Genomic DNA, 6,484 nt, shown 5'->3' on the forward strand with positions numbered 1-6,484 from the left:
ATTGACAAAGGAGCGAATGACTCTTGGCGATTCACAGGTTTCTATGGAGACCTTGATACCGTCAATCGGGAAAACTCCTGGTCGTTACTTAGACATTTAAGCCACTGGTTTAATTTACCATGGATTTTTATTGGTGATTTCAATGAGATTTTGCTTGCTGATGAGAAACAGGGTTGGTTATGTAGACCGGAAAGACAACTGCAGGGGTTTAGGGATGCACTTGATTATTGTAGATTGAGGGATATAGGGTTCTTAGGTTATCCATTTATGTGGTGTAATAGAAGGCTGGGTAATCAAAATGTATGGATTAGCTTGTATAGAGGTGTGGCTTCGGTTGAGTGGATTTTGTGGTTTCCTTCCTTTTACATACATCACTTGGATGCTTTTCACTCTAATCACAAACCCTTGTTGCTATGTTCGGACTCTAAATTTCAAAGGTTTTACAAAAAGGGTTGGCCTTTTCGCTTTGAAGCTATGTGGTTGAAGGATAGATCTTGTGAAGAGGTGATTTGAGATTCGTAGGATATAGGGCAGCAACCTGGTTCGGCTTGGGGGTTTAATAAAAAAAATAATGTCTTGTCAGGAAAATCTCAAGGTTTGGAATTGGAACATGTTTGGCCATGTTCAGACTACCCTTAGAAGAAAACTGGTAGATTTGAAGGATGCCAAGGAAGTGGGCTGTTTCAGAATTAACCCAGACCGAATTCAAGAGCATAGGAATGAAATTTACATCCTCTAATCAAGGGAATAATGTATGTGGAAACAAAGTTCTCGTAATACATGGCTTAAAAAATGAGATAGAAACACAACATATTTCCATTGTAGAGCTAATCAAAGAAACCTGATCTTAGGATTGGAAGATGAAAATAGTGTGTGGGTGGAAGATGAAGCCGAAATGGGAGGAGTGGTGGGTAGGTATTTTAAGGACATTTTTTCTAGCTCTAACCCATCCGGATTTGATAGTATCTTAAATGGTATTCAGCGTTCTGTTGATGTTGATTTGGATCCAAGTTTGGGTGGTGAGTTTCAAGCTTGTGAGGTGAAGCAGGCTCTCAACCAAATGGTTCCAAACACTGCCCCCGGCCTTGATGGTATGTCTCCTATTTTTTACAAGTCTTTTTGGCATATTGTGGGTGAGGATGTAACAACAGTTGTTCTTCGGGCTTTGAATTCAGGTATTGTTCCGGAATCTCTTAATACCACTTTTATCTCTCTGATACCCAAAATTAAAAATCCAAAGAAAGTTTTGGATTTTAGGCCTATTAGCTTATGTCATTTATAAATTAATTGCTAAAGTGATAGCTAATTGTTTGAAGAAGTTTTTTGGCTAAATCTATTCCAGATTCTCAAAATTCTTTTTTGTTAGGTCAGTTTATTACATATAATATTCTTGTGACTTTTGAAACTCTTCATTTCCTTAAAAGGAAGACAAAAGGGAGGTTGGGATATATGGCACTTAAACTTGATATGAGCAAAGCATATGATCGGGTGGAATGAGAATTTCTAGAGAGGTTAATGCGCCATCTGGGTATTGAGGAAAGGATGATTAAAATTATTATGTCTTGCTTGCAATCTGTCTCTTATGCAGTCATTCTTAATGTTTAACATGTGGGTAACATCAAACCAACAAAGGGGATTTGTCAGGGAGATCCTTTATCCCTTTACCTGTTCCAATTGTGTGCTATGGGGTTACAGAGTTTGATTGAACAAGCTGGAGTAGATGGCCATATTCGAGGTGTTGCTATATGTAGAAATGGACCTCAAGTTTTCCATTTATTTTTTGCAGATGATAGTGTTTTGTTTTGTAGAGCAACAGAAACTGAGTGCAAAAATATTATGGACATTTTGGAGGTATATAAGAGAGGATTCGGTCAAAAAATAAACAGGGAGAAGACAAATATTTTCTTTAGTTCAAATACCCCATTCCCTTTGCAGGCTCGAATTTAGCATTTATTAGGTGTACCAGTAATTTGCCAATATAAAAAATAGTTGGGTCTGCCAGCATTAGTTGGCCGAGCTAAAAAACAAAGCTTTGTGTATTTGAAGGAGAGAGTATGGAAGAAATTATAAGGGTGGAAAGAGAAGCTGCTGTCACAAGCTGGTAGAGAAATCCTTATCAAGTCTATTATTCAAACTTCCCAAGGGGCTTATCAAGGAACCAGAAATCCTTATTAAAAAATTTTGGTGGGGTTATAATGGCGATTCGAGGAAGGTGCACTGGGTGTCCTGGGAAAATCTTTGTGAAGCAAAAGAAGTGGGTGGTATGGGGTTCAAAGTAATTGAAAAATTTAATGATGCTCTCTTAGCAAAATAGGTTTGGAGGATGATAAACAATCTGGATTCTTTATGCTTTCGAGTGTTCAAAGCCAGGTTTTTCCCAAACTGTTCCATCTTAAAAGCTAAGGACTCTGTAGTTGGCTCTTATGCTTGGAAACATATTCTCAGTGCTAGAGACGTGATTCAGAAAGGTATGGTTTGGCGAATCGGGAATGGGCAATCAGTGCGGATTAAAGAAGATAAGTGGCTACCTATGAAAGTTAGCAGCTCCATCATTTCTCCTCTACCTTCTTTCTTGCCCGAGACAAGAGTTAGCTCCTTAATTGATGCTGATTGGAAAGAGAGGAAAACTGAGCTAATTTAGGAGCTATTTTTGCCTAATGAGGCCTTTGTTATCATGGGAATCCCGCTGAGCATTAGAAACACAATTGATCGGGTGGTTTGGGCTTATACTCCAATGGGTGTGTTCTCTACAAGTAGCACTTACAAGCTACTGATTGCGAGTACCACGACTGGGAGTTCCAATCAACAGCCTGTTGGATTACATGTGTGAGTGAAGTCCCACATTGAATAAAGATGAGAAAAACGAGTGGTTAATATAATATAATTGAGCACATATCCATTAGGCTTAGGCCTTTTAGGTTAAAGTGTGTCTCTTTATGTTATTTTAATTACTCAAGTAGCTCCCTAAGGTATTTATCTCCCCAACTAGTGGTATCAGAGCCCATGGTAGTGTGTGGCGAAGGTGGTGAGGTGTTTATAGTCCTTATCCAACGGGGACAGATAAAGCCTAAATGGCCCACGTTCAAATATCTTGGAGAAAAAAAAAAAGAAAAAAAAAAAGCCTAACAAATGAATATTGCTAATGGTGCTAAATAATGGTGTGATGCGAGGTTCTCATGAACATGGACGTGTGGGGTTCCCATGGATGTGCATGCGGGGTTGACATGTGGTTCCCATGGATGGCGTACGAGAGACCCATGGATGACGCCTTGATGAAGTGAAAAGCCCACTAGACAAGGAGGAGTGAGTAGGACTTATTCATGGCTCATAGAGAGGTCTTGAAGCCCATAAAGAGGCAGACTCACATGTGAGGGAGAATTTGTTAGGTTACATGTGTGAGTGAAGTCTCACATTGAATAAAGTCTCACATTGAATAAAGATGAGAAGAATAAGTGGTTAATACAATATAATTGAGAACATATCTATTGGGCTTAGGCCTTTTGGGTTAAAGTGTACCTCTATATGTTATATTAATTACTCAAGGAAGCTCTCCAAGCTATTTATCTCCCCAACACAGCCACAAAAGAGATTCTGGAAGGCGATTTGGCATCTGTGTGTGCCCAACAAAATTAAACATTTTGTTTTGAGAGCATGCAATAATGCACTACCTACGAAGTGCAATCTGGCTCAGCGAAAAATAATCTCCTCAAGAGTTGTGTGAGCTCTGCAATGAAGGTTCTGAGGATGTCTTACACGCCTTGTGGAAGTGTAAAGTGGTGGAAGCCATGTGGAGTAGTCCCAATTGGTCCCGGCAAGCCTTAAATCCCCCTCCCCTAATATTTTTGCGATTTAGTTGATTGTTTTCTGCTGGTTACAAACGATTTTCAGAAGGAAATCTTTACTGTATCGGCGTGGTACTTATGGAATCGAAGGAACGCTTTTCACTTTGGGCGAACGATGCAACCCATAGCGACCATCAGCTCAATGGCGAGCAGCCTGCTGCAAGAATTCCTAGCAGCTCAGGAAGAAGACGATTTGCCCATGCCTCTACCCTCAACCTAGGGGTGGCAAATGGGCGGGTTGGGTCATAGATGGGTTGGGTGTATAATTACCCATTTATCCATTTATGACCCGTTTATATATAAATTAATTATCCATTACCAACCCAACCCATTTAATTAATAACCCACCCATTTAACCCAATATGACCCAAATACCTCTAAAACTACTTTAATACCCTCTTGACCTCCAAAATACCCATAAATACCTAAAATGATGCAAATACCCCTAATCTTCCAAAATTACCAATATACCCTTGGACATCCAAAATTATCCCCAAAATCTCTAAAATTAGTAAAATACCCATGAAACCTCTAAAATGACAAAAATACCCTTGATATCTCTAAAATCACCAAATATGCTTAAAAACGACTAAAATGATCAAAATACCCCCTGAAATCCAAAAAATGACTAAAATACCCCCAAAAACTCAAAAAATTACCAAAATACCCCCCAAAACCTAAAAAATGACCAAAATACCTCCAAAATCTAAAAATGACCAAAATACCCTCAAAACCCAAAAAATGACCAAAATACCCTCAAAATCCAAAAAAATGACCAAAATACCATCAAAACCTAAAAATGACCAAAGTACCCCTAAAACCCAAAAAAATGACCAAAATACCTCCAAAACCTGAAATTGACCAAAATACCCCCAAAACACAAAAAATGTCCAAAATACCTTCGAAACCCAAAAAATGACCAAAGTACCCCCAAAACCCAAAAAAATGACCAAAATAACCCCCTAAACCTAAAAATTACCAAAATACCCCTGAAACCCAAAAAATTACCAAAATACTCCCGAAACCTAAAAAATGACCAAAATACCCCCGAAACCCAAAAACTGACCAAAATACCCTCAAAACCCAAAAAATTACCAAAATACCCCCAAAACCTCAAAAAAAAAATACCAAATACCCTTGAAACCCAAAAAATGACCGAAATACCCTCGAAACCGAAAAATGACCAAAATACCACCGAAACCTAAAAAATTACCGAAATACCCCAAAACCTAAAAATAACCAAAATACTTCTGAACCCCAGAAATTTACCGAAATAACCCTAAAACTAAAAGATGACAGAAATGCCCCCTGTAACCTAAAAAATGGCCAAAATACCCTTAGAATCTAAAAGATTATCAAAATAACCCCAAAACCTAAAAAATTACCGAAATTCCCTCGAAACCTATAAAATGAATGAAAGACTCTTAGAACCTTTAATTTGTCAAAAATATCCTTGAAACATCCAAAATACCCTGAAACCTCTATTTCGGTAATTTTAGATGTTTTAGGTGTATTTTGGTCATCTTACATGTTTAGGGGCATTTTGGTCATAATTTGGGTTTCAGGGGTTTTTATCGATCATTTTTTTAGGTTTTGGGATTATTTTGGTCATTTTTTTAGGGTTTTGGGGGTATTTCGATCATTTTTTAGGTTTCTAGGGTATTTCAGTTATTTTTTAGGTTTTAGAGGTATTTCGGTCATTTTTTAGGTTCATGGAGTATTTTGGTAATTTTTTTAGATTTAGGGAGTATTTTGGTAATTTTTTAGGTTTAGGATGTATTTTGGTAATTGTTAGGTTTTGGGGGTATTTTAGTCATTTTCTAAGGTTTTTAGGGTATTTTGGTCATTGTTTTAGGTTTTGGGGTTATTTTAGTCATTTTTTAGGTCTTGGGATATTTTAATCATTTTATAGGTTTCAGAGGTATTTTGGTCATTTTTTAGGTTTAGGGGGTATTTTTGGTAATTTTAAGGTTTCAAAGTATTTCGATCATTTTTAAGGTTTATGGGGTATTTTGGTCATTTTTTAGGTTTAGGAAGCATTTGGTCATTTTGTGGGTTTTGGGGGTATTTTGGTAATTTTTGGGTTTTGGGGATATTTTGGACATTTTAAAGGTTTTGGGGGGGGGGGGGGGTTATTTTGCTCATTTTAGAGGTTTTGGAGGTATTTTTCTCATTTTGTGGGTTTTGGGGGTATTTTGGTCATTTTTTGGGTTTCAATGGTATTTTTGTCATTTTGTGGGTTTTGGAGGTATTTTGGTCATTTTTAGGTTTTAGGGGTATTTTGGTCATTTTTTAGGTTTCAGAGGTATTTTGGTCTTTTTTTGGGTTTTGGGAGTGTAAGGACACGATTCGTAACGAACCGTAGCAGTGTTGGGTTCGCACGTAAAAAGGCCCAAACAATATCATTTGTAGAGCGTGGGTTTGAAAGGCTAGGCCTTAGTCACCAGGTGGTGGGTTTTTCGTGGTATTCATGCGTGGTTAAGTTTTCTTCACCCCTGGAATCTTTCTCCTGGAGGTGGGCTGGGAGGCTCTGGTTTTTGGCCATTTTTCCCAGCCCCTTCTCTAGGTTACTTATCTTTCCTTTTATATCTGCCTGCGTTCATTGTCCTTCGTCCACGTATAGGGTCAACCTTTCCAAGACT

The sequence above is a fragment of the Quercus lobata genome, chromosome 8, assembly GCF_001633185.2.
Source record: "Quercus lobata isolate SW786 chromosome 8, ValleyOak3.0 Primary Assembly, whole genome shotgun sequence".
NCBI lineage: Eukaryota > Viridiplantae > Streptophyta > Magnoliopsida > Fagales > Fagaceae > Quercus > Quercus lobata.